The sequence below is a fragment of the Neovison vison genome, chromosome 7 (assembly GCF_020171115.1).
Source record: "Neovison vison isolate M4711 chromosome 7, ASM_NN_V1, whole genome shotgun sequence".
Classification (NCBI taxonomy): domain Eukaryota; kingdom Metazoa; phylum Chordata; class Mammalia; order Carnivora; family Mustelidae; genus Neogale; species Neogale vison.
The window spans coordinates 107,803,776-107,818,831 of NC_058097.1; the positions used below are offsets into that span (position 1 = coordinate 107,803,776).

At 55.8% G+C, this 15,056-nt stretch overlaps 1 protein-coding gene across 1 annotated transcript in view; it reads right to left on the reverse strand.

The window, feature by feature from the left end:
- The window catches only part of FXYD6 (FXYD domain containing ion transport regulator 6), a 29,728-nt gene extending 18,090 nt beyond the window's left edge, over positions 1-11,638 (reverse strand). The window contains exon 1 of the mRNA XM_044257923.1: positions 11,463-11,638. The gene's annotated coding sequence lies outside the window, so the exon portion shown is untranslated. The remainder of the gene's footprint in view (positions 1-11,462) is intronic.
- Between the last annotated feature and the right edge of the window lie 3,418 nt (positions 11,639-15,056).

The following is a 15,056-nucleotide window of genomic DNA, read 5'->3' on the forward strand; positions in this document are numbered from 1 at the left end:
TACGGCCGCTCTGCTCACACCCTTCCCTTCCGAGAAGGGCGTCTTCTTTTGGAGCAGAAGGGATCCTCCCCCACTCCAACCCTGTAAGTCTTCCCACTAGAAGATCTGAGACCTCAGTGTTCCTTCAGGGGCTGTCCCATCATGGAAACCAAGGGGAAAAGGGTCAAAGCTTCCAAGCTGGGAGGTGTGGGGGTCAGGGAGGCTGTGGGGGTGTCAGCCAGCAGCCTACAGGGGAAGAGCCAGCAGGAAGGAAGGTGTGGGGAGAAGGGCCCGGGAGCAGGCCCCGGCTGGGTGTGCTCTGGCCCTCCAGCTCCCACGCCAGCGCTGCCCATCCTACAGTTTGTCTCTGAATAGGATACCTGCCTTGTCTGGCCAAGACCGAGTTGGGTTTCTGCTGTTTGCCATGAAAAGAGCTATCCTGGGGCACCTGGGTAGCTCAGTCGGTTAAGCATCTGCCTTCAGCTTAGGTCATGACCTCGGGGTCCTGGCACGGAGTCCTGCGTCGGGTTCCCTGCTTGGCGGGGAGTCTGCTTCTCCCTCTCCCTCTGCACCTCCCCTGCTTGTGCTCTCTCTTTCTCTCTCGCTCTCTGTCAAATAAATAAATAAATAAATAAATAAATAAAACCTTTAAAAAAAATAAAAATAAAAAAGAAGGAAAGAAAAGAGTTCTGTCGTGTCCATGCTGAGCTCTGTGCTGGGCAAACAAGACCGCTCTTCAAGCAACAGCTGTTGATATTATGACCGTTATCACCCCCAACTCCTTCCCCTCCATGTTCTCCGACCTTCTCGTGGGAAATGGGGAAGAGAAAGAGAGAAGGAGCCAGAGCTGAGGAGTAAAGGGCCCTGCTCCCATCCCCTCACTTCCCTGCCTCTCGCTGCAGCCATCCTCCAGCCTCTGGAAGGCTCCAGTGGACTTCTGACTGAGGGGCCTCGGTCCACAGCAGACACAGGCAGAGTGGGCCTAGACAGGCTCCAAAGAGAGCCACTGCCTTGTCCTGCTCCAAGAAAAACCACCACTGTCACCCAGCACCTGGGCCAGGTGGCATGGGGACAGCAGGTCTCCCCAAAGCAGCCAGAGCTGGTGGTGCCTTGTCCACAACGGGGCAGCCCCCTTCCAGAGACACAGTGGTGAGATACACACCGGGCCCGAGGCAGCAGAAGAGGAAGGAAATCCCAGAGGAAGGAAAAGTGAGCAGGGGATACAACCCAGGGGAAGTACGGGAGAGGCCGGCAGAGGAGAGACAAACAGGCCACATGATGAACCGAGGTCAGCCAGGGCCTGCGTCCCCGCAGAGACCCAGTGCGAGGCAGGGAAAGGGAGAGACACGTGCAGAGCAGAGAGGCGGGGACTGCGGAGAGACAAGGCAGTCTGCTCTGGAGAAATCTCAAACAAACCTCCAAGCCACTGTCCTCCCCGTGAGGCCCTCATGGGGCGACACCCTCGTGGGGCGACACCCAATGCCTGCCTCCAACACCCCCAGCCTGACCCTGCGGGCCAGAGTTGGGCAGATGCTACAGAGACCAGGGAAGGGCAGAGGCATGGCGGGGAGGAAGGGAAGGTCAACAAACAGACCTCAGCCGCTCCTGGGAGGACACCTGGAGGCTCCCCTACCCTTCCAGGGCTGTTGCCCGATGGAAGGCCCATGCTCTCTGCTGGATGGGGTGCGGGAGCCTGAGGCCCAGCCCCGATGCCCAATCTTCTTCCAAACCCAAAGTCCTTCTGGGAGAAGCCACGTCACTACGAGAAGTCCCTTCGGAGTGTCTCCCTGGGAGGGTCAAGCCCTGAGACTCACAGGCAGGCCAAGCAGACTTCTGCAAAACCAGGGTACCATGCCTAAGGCAGCCTAATCCCCCCTACCTCTTCAGTTTAGGGGCACTGAGACAAGATATACCAGGACAGAGACTCTTCTACCCCGGGGCACTGAGACAAGATATACCAGGACAGAGACTCTTCTACCCCGGACCCCCAAGTGTGGCTGCTGTGAGAGAAAGGGGGAGCAACTGTATTTCGAACATCCTGCCCCCAACCCAGTCCTGCTCCCTGCCCGTGGTGGCTGAAGGGGAAGAAGGTGGCCACGGTGGTGTTGACGACGCTAACCCTTCATAAGATAGCCTACTCCCCAGACAACCTCCCAAGACTAGCCCAGAGGCTTAACACAACCATGTGTGCTGCTGGGTACCTGCCATCTTGGAGATCAGAAGAGGCAAGGCCCCCCGGTCAGCTGACGGGCCCGTGGCCCCATGGAGAACAGCGGCATTGCAGGTGTCGTCTCCTAACTCTGCAGATGCCCAAAGCTAGCCAGTCCGTGTGGCAACGCATGTGGACTCGGGGAAATGAAAATGCTGACGCTGACCCAAGCCCAAACTGGGCTCGTCTGATGGGAGTGCTCCGACCCAGGCCAGAGCAAAAAACCAGGCTGAGGATACCCCTGATAATGTTAGCGAGGTCTAACTTCAGCAGGCAAAATGTCATTTTTGTTTGTTTGACTCTGCCCACGATCACTGATGCCAGGGTAAGGATGGGACCCCGGAGCCCCTTGGGAGGAAGGGGGAGGCCCGGCCCATCAGCCATCACTCTGCCCCCACCCAGCCAGCTAAAAGCATCCTGGTCTCCGGTCTCAGCCTCTGCCCCTCACAATAGCTGCCTGGCCTGCAGAACGTCAGCCCATGCCTACTATAGCCAGGCAGTGTCGCAGGCCAGCTGGAGGTGATCCTGCCCATCCGGGTCTGGGGAAGCCAATAGTACTACAGGCCCAGCCCTTGGCAGCCTTTCGGAGTGGGCTGCCCAGCTGCAAATCGGTATCTCTCTCTCAGCTCAGAATTAGACTGGGGTAGAGAACACACTCCTGCTCCAAAACAGATCCACACCCACAAACTTCTCCCAAGGGAAGATGTTTTCATTTCACCAAAGGCTTTATTTCAAAGGTAAAGAACTTTTAACCCTAAGGGTCACGTCCAGTGTCGCCCGAGTCTTTAAATCAGATGGCTTTCCAAACAGGGGCCATCTGCCTGCACATAGTGGAGCAAAGAAAGGTAACATTGCAACAAGGTGTAGCTCTGGAAGGAATGGTGCTGATTTCCTTCCAGGAATCAAGGTAATAAACCTTTATCAATGACCTACTTTTGACAGGGAACGACCCCTGAGGGTAGTAGAATGACACAGTCCCCCTCCGGGAGCTTACCCCCCAAGCCAGTCCTCAGGGTCTCCTCCCGGCCTCCCCGCCTCCACACTGTATCTGGGGCAGAGGCCAGGCTGTGGGGACCCCAGCACTTCTCTCTCTGATCTGGCCTTCTCTCCTGTTGTTCAAGCTACTCCAGAACGTTCACTACTTTCCCAGCAGCCACAGGCACTTGCCTCATACGACAATAGCTGTCCCCACCTTCAACCCATTCCTGTCCATCTGTCCCAGACAGACTGACTGTTGCCTGATTAATCTGTCTTACAGGTATTCTGATCACTTCCCTCTCAAACTCAAACCCTTTCACGATGCCCCAGTATCCCATTCATTTTTTTAAAATAGAAGTTTTTTCTTGTGGCCTGTAGCTACCTTTAGGTCTATCCCTCTTCTTCCCTTCTAGTATCTTCTCCCAGACTTTCAGCTCAGACAGTCGACTCCTGTCTCCTGCCAAGGGTACAATGACCTCCAGGCCTCTGTATATTCTGTTCCCACCACTTAGAATGCCTCACACTGCGCAGCCAAGGTTGAGAAAGTTGTCTTTGTCCAAAGACTACTGGAGCCCGTGGACAGAACTATGCACGTCTTTCCCCAGACGCTGCCAGCCCCTGAGGCCCGTCTTTAGCATGGATTTGGCACATAGCACTTTCTGTTTTATGTTCTCCTTAACAAGGCTCTCCTGGCTGAAAAGTCTCTCTGCTGCCCCATGACTAGCAAGAGGCGAGGCGGCAGAGTTAGCCAGCGAGCGCTAGCTGACAGCCTGATGTGTGAAAGGGCACAGTTCCAATCACCAGGCCCTGGAAATTATGCTGGGGAAGGAGGGGGCCCTGAAAGGGACGAAAATGAGTCCTGTCAACATCAACAGTGATGATTCACGCGGAGAGTCCATACCCTCGACGATGACGTGGTATGGTGAAAATAGCATTTCACCTCTGTGATGTTCCTTCCCAAAACCCATAAGCCCAGTGGAATCATGAGAAAACCAACAGATACATCCAAGGCTGAGGGGTATCCTACAATACGCAAGACCCGTCCTCCTCAAAACCATCAAGGTCATCAAAAACCAGGCTGGTCTGAGAAACGGTCTTCTCTCTCAAGAAGAGCCAGAGACAGAACGACAAAATGTAATGTGCTACTCCAGATGGGATCCTGGAACAGAAAAGGGACAGTGGGTAAAAGCTAAAGAAATCTGAAGTATGGATTCTGGTTAATAATTATCTACCAGTGTTGATTCCTCAATGGTGACAGACTGTACCACAAGATCGTAAGATGTTAAAACTTGGGGAAACTAGGGTGCCTGGGTGGCTCAGTTGGTTAAACCACGGCCTTTGGCTCGGGTCATGATCCCGGGTTTCTGGGATCGAGCCTCACACTGGGCTCCCTGCTATACGGGGAAGCCAGCTTTTCCGTCACCCTCCGTCTGCCGTTCCCCATGCTTGTGCTCTCTCTGTGTCAAATAAATAACATCTTTAGAAAATAAAAACTTGGAGAAACTGTGTGCAGGGGGGATTATTTGGATCTCTCTGCACTTAATCTGCTCAATGTTTCTGCAAATCTCTAATTGTTCCCTAACTTCAACCTTGTTCCAAAAAAAAAAACGAATCTGTTTTTTAAAAATGCAAAATTTTAAGCTCAGTTAAAAACAAAACAGCCCCCCAGACCCATCCCCACCGCTCCTACATCTGTTCAGCTTCCCGGCAAGCATCGTGGAGCCTTGCGCCCTGCTCACAGCATCTGATGCTCCCGTAATAGGAGCCAGGCTCTTACGGTTCAGAACCACAGAGCCCAAACCCTGCCAAGGCTTTTAAACCTGCACATAAAACAAGTGCTTTGGGTCCAGCCCGAGGTCAATGACGGATCTGTTGCTTCCCGAGGAAAAGACAACCCGTTCCCTTGATTTGCATGTTAAGTGCCCCTCCAATAAATGTTAAACACCAATTATTCTGTTTAATAACCTGGCTTGGAATGATTGGCTCCCTTACAAAGTTCCGAAGACCGGCTGAAGAACAGAGAGGACTCAGAGCCTGGGACTGAGGAGAAAGCAGAGGATAAGAACACTGGAGCAGGCCTGAGGGGCTCACCGCAGCTGTGACACTTTCCTGAATTCTCTGCACTGCCCCCACGCGTGCCAGGGCACCTCGGGCCCAGATTTTTTTTTTTTTTTTTAAAAAGATTATTTATTTATTTATTTGACAGAGATCACAGGCAGGCAGAGAGGCAGGCAGAGAGAGAGGGGGAAGCAGGCTCCCCGCTGAGCAGAGAGCCCGATGAGGGGCTCGATCCCAGGACCCTGGGATCACGACCTGAGCTGAAGGCAGAGGCTCTAACCCACTTGAGCCACCCAGGTGCCCCTTGCGCCCAGATTATCATGCTGCCCGATCCCAGGCTGGCCCCTTCCTACTGGGTCCCTCAGGCCTGGCAGGCCTCCCCAAGTGGCCCCATTTCTGGGTCTCCCTGCACCCTCCTTCACTCATGGAGGAGGACAGTGCCCCCACAGCTGGGAGGCTAGAGGATCCCCAGGTCCCGTGCCCCAAAGCTCATTCTCTGGAGCTCAGACCCAATCCAGCCTGGCCTCCCAGGGGGTGTGGGAGGGACAAAGCTCCTCTGTTATGTAGACAGGACCTATCATGTTAACCCCTAGGCATCTTTTTTTTTTTAAGATTTTTAAAATTTATTTGACAGAGACACAGCAAGAGAGGGAACACAAACAGGGGGAGTGGGAGAGGGAGAAGCAGGCTTCCCCAGCAAGGAGCCCGATGTGGGGCCAGATCCCAGGACCCTGAGCTGAAGGCAGATGCTTAACTACTGAGCCATCCAAGTGCCCCAACCCCTAGGCACCTTATCTTTAACGTGGAGTTCCTTCTGGGAAAAGAAATGTGGTCCAAGGAAGAAAAGAACCAACTGTGAAAAGAAACAAGGCTGTATCCTTAGAAAGGGAGACACAGAGTTCACAAATCACAAACGCGGGCCTGGTTTCTGGAATTTTCTCGGCAAGGACCCCAAGCTGATACCCCAGGGGGGCATGGTGCCCTGATGTCCCCCCATGAGTCTTCCCAGCCCACACCAGCCCTCACCCCGCAGCCACTCCAAACAGTCCACAGAGGCAGGCCCACGGAGCAGGACACGGCCACCAGCCTGGCCCAGGCCACTGACGCGTGCTGCCCAGAGTGAGTCAGGGAGCAGGGCAAGCACGTGGGCCCGGGCCCTGACCCCCAGACTGGAACTCCATCCAGTTCCAGAGAATCTGTACAGAAGCCCCAGGCTAGAGCCGCCCCAGCAGGCTGGGCAGACAGGAGTGAGTCAGGCCAGCCACAGGATCACCTCCTCCGCAGGCGGCTGACAAAGGCCCCTTCGAGAGAGGCCAGACGAGCAGTCCCAGAGGCAGAAACAGAAACTCCAGGGCCACGTCAGCCCGCCCCCAGTCAGACCACAGGGACAGGCAGCTCGGCCCGTCCTCTGGCGCGGCTCTACCCGACAACCCAGCTCCTGGAAAGCACAGCTCTGGCCCACTGCCGTGCTTCACACAAATTCACATGGTCCTGCTTCGTGGTGGCAGCGGCGTGGGGACAAACCCTGACCCACGGGGGGAGAAGGCATGTGTGGAAGTCACTAAAATGCCCGCCGGGTGGGCCACACACTCCCGGGGAAGAACCATCAGGGTGTTCAGAAGCCCAGGGAGGAGGAAAGCATTTCTGTTTCCTGGGAGTTCGGAAAAACTCCTTGAAAGAATGAGCTCTTGAGAGGAGCCTCGAAGGCTGATATAATGAAATATAACAATCCGTTTCCATAATAATAATGTCATCATTACCATCATCATCACAGCGGCGAGCATCTACTGTTCACTTAACGCAGGCACCACGCGCAGCACCTTACACAGCTCGCCCCATTATTCTCGTGCTCATTTGACAGATAAGGAAACGGAGGCTTAGGAAGTTAAGAAAACCAGGAAGTGTCAGAACACAGATTAGAACCCATGTCCCTGTGTCTCCCAAGGCCGCCAGCCCCTGTTCCGCAGGGTGAGAGCAAGGGCTCCTTCCAGGCAGGGTCTGAGTGTAGGTGGCCGGGAGGTAGATACAAGGCCAGAGGTGACCATCTGGGGACAGGGCTGGGAGCACGGCCGCAGCCAGGTCTGGCACCTGTCCTTGTTAATGGAGGAGAGCGCACCGGGGGAGGTACGATGTAGCTGGACCCACCCGCGGGATCACTGGGAAAGTGGATCGGGGCTGAGAGCCTGAGGGAACGGGCTGTCACCAAGACCTGGGTGTGACACTGCAGCCGGGTGAGGTGAGAGGGTGTGTGGGTGAGGGATGGAGGTTAGGTATGTGTCAGAAAGGGAGAGTGTGTGCATGTGTGAGCCCACGTGTGCATGAGGGCCCAGCCCGCCCTGCTCGGGAAGACTGCAGAGTTGTCCAGGCGGGAGGAAGGGACAGGACAAAGCAACCCAACTGAGCCGAGCTGGAGGGCTTTGGGAATGCAAGACCACCATTTCACAGCTCCACCAGGCTCTGGGAAGCCTGCCCAGCCGAACACATCTGAGGGATTCTGTGGATTTTTTGTTAAAGGGAGGCCATGAATGAATTTAAGACCTTGGCCTCTGGTCTCTTTGGAGCCCTGGCTTTGTCCTCTGGCTGTGTGGGGGTCGCCGTCGTTCCAACTCCCTCCCTCTCGGCCCTCTCTGGCCCAAGTCAGATATTCTGAGCAGTGGGAACAGCCACATTCCCATGGCCCAGCTTGGTCCCCAGGGCCTTAGCCCCCTTCCTGGACTTCGTGCTCCACCTCCCTCCCCAACCCTGCCCTGCATATCTTTGTAACAAATGTGTTCCTGTGTGGGCTCTAAGCTGACTTCATACTTCCCCAGGTCAAGGTCTTCCCTCCTCCTCCCTCTTCCAGAGTGGACAGGACACTGCCAAACTGGTTCCAGGCTTTCGTCTGGTCCAGAGATATTCTGCTGCTCAGCTCCTCTGGCCACAGTTACCAGCTGGCCAAAGGTTCTCCCTCTCCAGGATTTCACAGACCCATAGCCAGTGGCCCTGGATCTCATCCTCTCTGCAGGCCAGCTCTTTCAACACTCTTCCCAGCCTGTTTTCATCCTGGCAGAACAGAACAGGTAGACCAATGTCTAGAAGGGGCTGGCTCCCGCACCCGGGGGCGAAGAAAGCCCGGGCTCACTTTCTGCAGCACCTCCTGTCCGACTGGCTGAAAAGGGAGGCTTTCCCCAAAGGAACCGGAGGCCAAGCCCCGTTCCTGCTCAACTCAGCTGCAACCCTGTATTATGAAATAATGAGTACACTTTGGCACCTGGAGGGAAAAGGGCTCTCTTTCAAGATCGTATAATCTACAAAAAATTAGAGGAAGAAATGTTTTGGAAATCATGGAATCTAACCCCTTATTGACAGATGTAGAAACAGGTCTAAAATTACGGAGGCTTTCCCTTGCTTGAAATCAATCTGAACAGTTTCTGACTTCCCCCCAAAAGCCCCATTTGCGTCCAAAAGGATATCTGTGGATTGAATGCACTTACCCTTGGGGCAGAGCCAGGACTAGAACCTGGGTCTGTGCCTCCGGGCTCACAGCCTTTCGGCCCCAGGCTCTCTGCCTCTAGGGCCTGCGCCTGTCAAGACTGCTTGGCTTCCTCCGGGGCGCTCAGGTGCTGGGGCAGGGGCAGGTGGGTGATCTGTTAGACAATGAGTGTGTGTCCTCCAGATGGCAGCCCCCTAAGTCCGCCAGGACTGGGGAGCAGGGGAGCGTGTGCTCTGATTTATGGTGGATCCAGGTCAGCTGGCTCACCTAAGGCTGTGGAAGCTTCCAGAGCCTAAGGAACTGCTCTTTCTCCCCTCCCTCTCCTTGCCACGCCCTCCAAGTCAATATAATGGAGCAGGCTCTTCGCTCACTAGGGTACCCACCTTGGGTACCCCATTTACAATACCTGTATTTGGTACCTATTTGGAATAGGGTATCACCCATTTGGAAGGGACATTCAGTCCCCAGAGGACTGCTGGCAAGAGAGAAAAGAAGACAAGAGATGGGGGATGGGAGTGTGCGTCACAAATCCTGGCTGAGCTGCCAGAAGGCCTCAGCCACCCCTGGGTGTGTGTCTGTTTCTGAGCCTGTCTTCTCACCTACACGATGTCCTGAGTGGTGTTCCCTCAAGGCCTCTCTGGCTCCGAGAAATCTAGGATTCTCTTCTTCCTCACCCTAGTGTCCCCATCGATGAATGTTTCGTAGGTACTTAAAACATTCACTGAACCATTGAGTAAAACGGATCCTCCATCAGTCCAAAGAGCACGGAGGCCAGAAAGGCGATGCCCCCCTCTGGTATCAACCACCTGAGGGACAGAAGCCACCGGTCTCTGAAAGCCCAGCAATGCGGGAGCCCTTTGCAAACCGGCTTTCTCTCCCAGAGGCACTGATGTGGCTGCAGGAGCCACAGGAGGCAGGAGAGAGGGTGGCCGGACCCCCAAGAGGAGCAGATGTCCAGACTCGTACTGTCCTACTACCCAGCTCCTGTCCTTCCTGTTCTTTCTGGCTTCCCTCTCCTCCGTGCCTTGTGGGAATCTGGAAGTACATTTCTCGATACCTTCTTCCACAGGGTTCCTGGGGCGGGGTCTTCTTTCTGGCCCTCCTCAGCCTTCCCCGACACACACTCCCGGGCACAGACCTAGATGAGACAGAAAACTGCCCTCTCTCTTCCGGCTTGAGACCTATTTAGAAGCGGTGCGCGTGTGTGAGTTATGGCTGATGTGTGTGAGAGCGTACACAGCGCGCTGTGCATGGCACTGAGGGTGCTGTGTTCCCCTGTGGTCAATGTACAGTGCATTGGGGGTGTGCGTCGTCTATCTGTGGTATGATATACTCGTGTGTGCGTGTGTGGATGGAGTGTGTGGCACAACAGAACGCGTGGTGTTTGTGTGCGCAAGGGTGTGTAATGTGGTAGGTACGTATATGTGGGGTGTTAGGGGCACATTTGTGACGTATGGCGGGGAGGACTGGAGTGGGTACGCGGTCACCTCAGTCCCACGTGGGAGCTAGCTGTCCAGGGTCACCCAGTCAGAGAAGCCAAGGATAACCAGTATCCAGGCAACCATGATGGGGGGAGGGGAGGAGATATGGAGGTGAGGAATGGGCAGGAAAAGGAAGGGAGGCTGGGAATTGAAGAGGAGTTTCCATGGCAACTACCAGGGAGGTCACGTGCAAAAGGCTAAGTTGCAGAAACAGATACACACAACCACACATACACAATATGAGGGCACGGGGCCCCCAGGGTGGGGTTCCTTGCACAGAGGGCATGGGCTGCCCACTGGCCCATCTCCAAACCTGGAAATCCGGGCCCAGCTAGAGAGCACAACACCCAGGAGACAAAGGAAGTGGAGACAGAGGCCACCTTGGTGGGCAGAAAGCTCCACAGCCAGCCCCTCCTCCCCTGCCTGGGGGTTGGCAGTAGGGGCCTGACCAGGCCCACTCTCCAGCGCAGCTGCTCCCACCCTCGGGTGCCTTCTCTAACAGCGGCCACTTGTAAGAGCCAGCAGCAAGCGCCAGGAGCTGGGGCTGCTCTTCCAACTGTCCATGGAAGCCCAGCGAGACACAATGGGGGAAGCTCTGCCAGGGCCAGCCCTGCTGGGGAAAGGGGCTGGGCATGGGGAAAGGGGAGAATGGGGGATCAGGGAGGCCCCCTGGAAGAAAACAGGACTGGATAAACAAGAAGGAGAAGAAAAACCAACAACAACAACAAAAACCAATGCAGACATTCTCATGAATCCCATGCTCTGGAAGCCCAGCCCTTCTTTACCTCCCCCCTTCTCCGCCACCGCTTGCCCACCGCCCAGCCCCAGCTCCCATGCCCCCCAAGCACCAAACCAGCCGCCCCATTTTGTATTGCTGGTGTGTCTACACTCGCGCATCCAGCGACCTCTCCGTCTTCACATGCCCACGCTCCACTCCAGTGTCCACAGCCTCCCAGTAACAAAGGGGAAACTCCCGCTGGATACAGGGTGGGAGCTGCCCCTTGCCTTGTTCCAAAACGCCGTAGCCCCGAGCTCGAGCACCGGCTTCGCCCCCACAGCCGCGGACGGCCTCCCCACCGAGGCCGCTGTCCTCTTCCGACGCCCACCTCCGCGTTCACAGCCCCCGGCGCGTTTCCGCCGCCCCGGCAGCCTCGGGCCCGAGAGGGCCGCTCACACCCACCGAAACAACGCCGGGCCATGCCCGCCCGCGGTCGCTCCCCACCCCGGCCTCGCGCCCTCCTCCTCGGAAGACGCGCCCAACTTTGCCTCCCGCTCCGCGGCTTACCTGCAGAGCGCGAGCCCCTCGGAGCCGATCCCCGGAGGACGCACGGGAGTCCGAGGAGCCTGGGAGCAGCGGGGCTGGGGGCAGGGCGGTGGGCGAGGCTCTCGCGTGTTTCCCGCCTCCCCTCCTGCGCAGGGCTGGGGCGGGCGGGAGCAGCGCGGCCGGCGGGGGTGGGAGAGGGGGGCGGGGCTCGGCCGGGCCGGGGCTCGGGGACCGGCCGCCGCGGTGTCACCGGCTGGCGTCGCGCGAGCAGCCCCTCTGCGCCCCGCTCCTCGCGGGGTGAGGGCGGGCCCCTCTCCTAGGGCGGGCCCGCTCCCGAAGCAACAGGAGACTGCCGCCGAGGGGGCGGGCCCGCGCCCGGGATCTGCCCGCAGCGGCTGCTTTTTGGTTTTCCTCTGGGAAGGCAGCGAGACGAACACAATGACAGAGCTAGTGTCTCTCTGAAATAGTAAACTGAGGGGAACGGGAAAATAACCGAGCACCAGACACAGCAACCCACGTTAATTGGGAGGCTTGGCAATTAAGGGAAATGTGTACCCAAAGCATGAATGGCTGTGTCGTGGGCGCCTGAGCGCGCTCCGGTTGTAGTTGTCATTTCCAGCTAGAGCCAGGTGGGGGGCGCGGGGCGGGGCGCTCACCCGACTCACAGGTGTGCCGCCCAGAATCCCCTTTCCAGGGCCCCTCGTTCTGGCCCTGCTGGGTTGCAATCCTTCCACCACCCCAATCTCAGGCTCCAGATTTAAGAGGACAGCTGAATTTCGAGATGTAAATCCTGGCTCTGCGGGGTCTACCTGTGACGTAACCTTGAGCCAATGGCTAAGGAAGATGTTGCACCTCAGTTTCCTTCCCGGTGACAATGGCTGTGGGAACACTCACCTCCTAGGAGGCTGAGCCCAGGAGCCCGGGGGGAGTACTCTGCAAACCGGAGGCCACGGAGAGCAGAAAGGCGAGTAGGAAGGGGCCAGTCAGGTCCTGGCAGAGACCACAGAAACACAGCAAGGGCTGGCCATTCGTTGGTAGCCAGGAAGCCATGCTGCCTGCCACAAGGCTGCCCAGCCTGAGCCAGGATGGGGGTGGACAGGCTGAGGGGTGTTTCCCGGGAGACACTGTCCCCACCTAGGCAGGGCCACAGAGACTTCCTTAAAGACCCCCAATCCTGGGATGAGGGGTACAGCTGGGATGGGACCCAACCCTACCTCTAACACCCCCAACCCTCAGCCTCAATATTTTTATTTGCAAAAGGAAGGAGACTAGAGAATTCTAAAGCCACTTCAAGCCCTCACCTAGATGATTTTATTATTTCAATAAATGATCTCAAAACCCTGAGGCAGGACATATTCATGAATTCAAAAAGGCTTTGCATAGATTTGGAAGCCCTAAGTGGTCACTGAGAACAAGTGGGTAGCCTCCCTCACCAAAGGAGACTGATGGATGACAGTTTTGACCCACTGAGCACAGCACCTTGGACAAAGTGGATTGGTTCTGAGACAGTCCCCCAGTTCTGTGGGTACCTCTGAAGGCTAAAGCTCTAAGCCTGGCTCTAGTCTCACTGATCCACAGGACTCGACACAGACTGAGTCACCTTTCTGTCCCTGCCTTTTCCTCTGCAAGTGAAGACTTGGTGACAGCTGTCCTCCCTCTTCTTTTGCTCTAGCGGGTGAGAGGGATGAAACCACACCACTTGGTAGGCCCACGTCCTTGGGCAAGCAGATTAATCCCTCCCAGATGACCTTGAGTGTTGCCTTTTGACCATTTCTCTGCATTGTTCTTTGGAATTCCTCCTGGTTGGGAACACACCAAACCCAGTCTTTGCAAGCCTGTTTGGGAAAAAAAGGAACTCCGAAGCCAAGTGACCCGGAGTAGCAGCCCCTTTCCTGTCACAGAATTGCAAGGTGTTTGGCCAAATTACTTCCTGGGAGCAGCTGTTGGCTTTGCTGACCACTATAAGGGCCGGGGAGGGAGAACAGGAGCTATGATCACTAGAGGAAGGCCCATGGCTCACCTCTCAAATTGTGCATCTTCACAGCTCCCCCAGGAGCGATGAAGAAGAAATCTGGGGTGGCACTGCCTTGAAATCCACACAAGTTTGTTTTGGAAAGAGTAGCACCCCCCCCCTTGGGAAAGAAGAAGCACATCTAGCCCCCGTGAAATGCGGGCGTGGGTGTTAAAGGGTCTCCAGCTGCTCCCCATTCTTTCAGTCCTTTACTGATGTGGGGAGCCCCTCTGCACCGAGCCCTGGGCCACGCTCCAGGATACAACAGTGAAAGGAAAGGCGAACAGGCAAGATGGATATTTATCAGCTAGTCCTACAAAAAGTTTTAATTAGGGGCACCTGGGTGGCTTAGTGGGTTAAAGCCTCTGCCTTTGGCTCAGGTCATGATCTCAGGTTCCTGGGATCGAGCCCTGAGTTGGGCTCTCTGCTCAGCGGGGAGCCAGCTTCCCTTCCTCTCTCTGCCTGCCTACTTGTGATCTCTGTCTGTCAAATGAATAAATAAAATCTTTTTTTAAAAAAAGTTTTAATTAAAACCTGTTCAGAGTCCTGAGGATGTAGCATTTGAAAAGCGAGCCAAATAGTCAAGAGGTGTGAAAGGGATGAGGTGAAGGAGCCAGGAGCTGGAGTGACAGGCAGGATTGGGAAATGAATCCAACATAGGAACAGAAGACACATGTGCAAAGGCCCTGAGGCCGAAGGAGCATGGCATGAAAGGAGCCACTGTGGCCTCTGAGCAGGGGAGACAGGCCGGGGTAGGAAACGATACCAGACCAGGCAGGCCTGGTAGATCCTGGGTGAGTCCAGCTCTTATCCTCAGGACAATAGGAAGCCACTGACGGGCATTAGGAAGATGGTTGCAAGCAAGAACTGGGGAGTGGCTGGCTTACATTGTAGGAGGACCCAACAGTGACAGCTCAGGGGCTGTGAGGAGATCAATGGTAATGTGAAGGTACAAAATGAGTCTGACCCCCAAATGAGGAGAACATGGCTTCTCTAAAGGCCCTGCAAGCAGAGAGAGAGAGAATGAGTGAGCTGGGGCAGGGGTGCACAGCCATGGTGGAAATAGGACAAGAAAGGCTAGCAACCGTTTCTAAAACCCTCCCCACTTGTCCAGAATTGGAGCCATGAAAAGACCTAGGGCTTAGAAGGACAGCCTAACTGTTGGGAGCACAAGGGACAGCTCAGTGCTTTAAAGCTTGTGCTGAGCTCAGTAACTCACAACTGTGCTACTAAATACTAAAACCCCGTGTGGGGAGCCCTTGCCTTGTCGCCAGGCGCTGCGGCAAAAATAGCCTGTCAGCGTGTCAGCGCCCAGGGCATGGAGCAGTGGCCCAACTGACTGGAAGTGGAGGGCCAGCAGGGAAAATTAACAGGCAAGACCACGAGTTGTGGAGAAAGACCCCGACCTCTCCTAGCATGTAACCCTCCAAGATGGCTTTTGGGGTACCGTTTCACCCTGCCGTGCGTCCTGAGGAATCAGAGCAGCTCCTGCCCACCAGCTGCTACTTTCAGTCCATTCACACTCACGTTGTACAAGTTCGAATGCACCTTCACCCCTCGGCTAAAGGCAGAGCCCCCAAACCCCAGGACAGAACGGGTTCCTA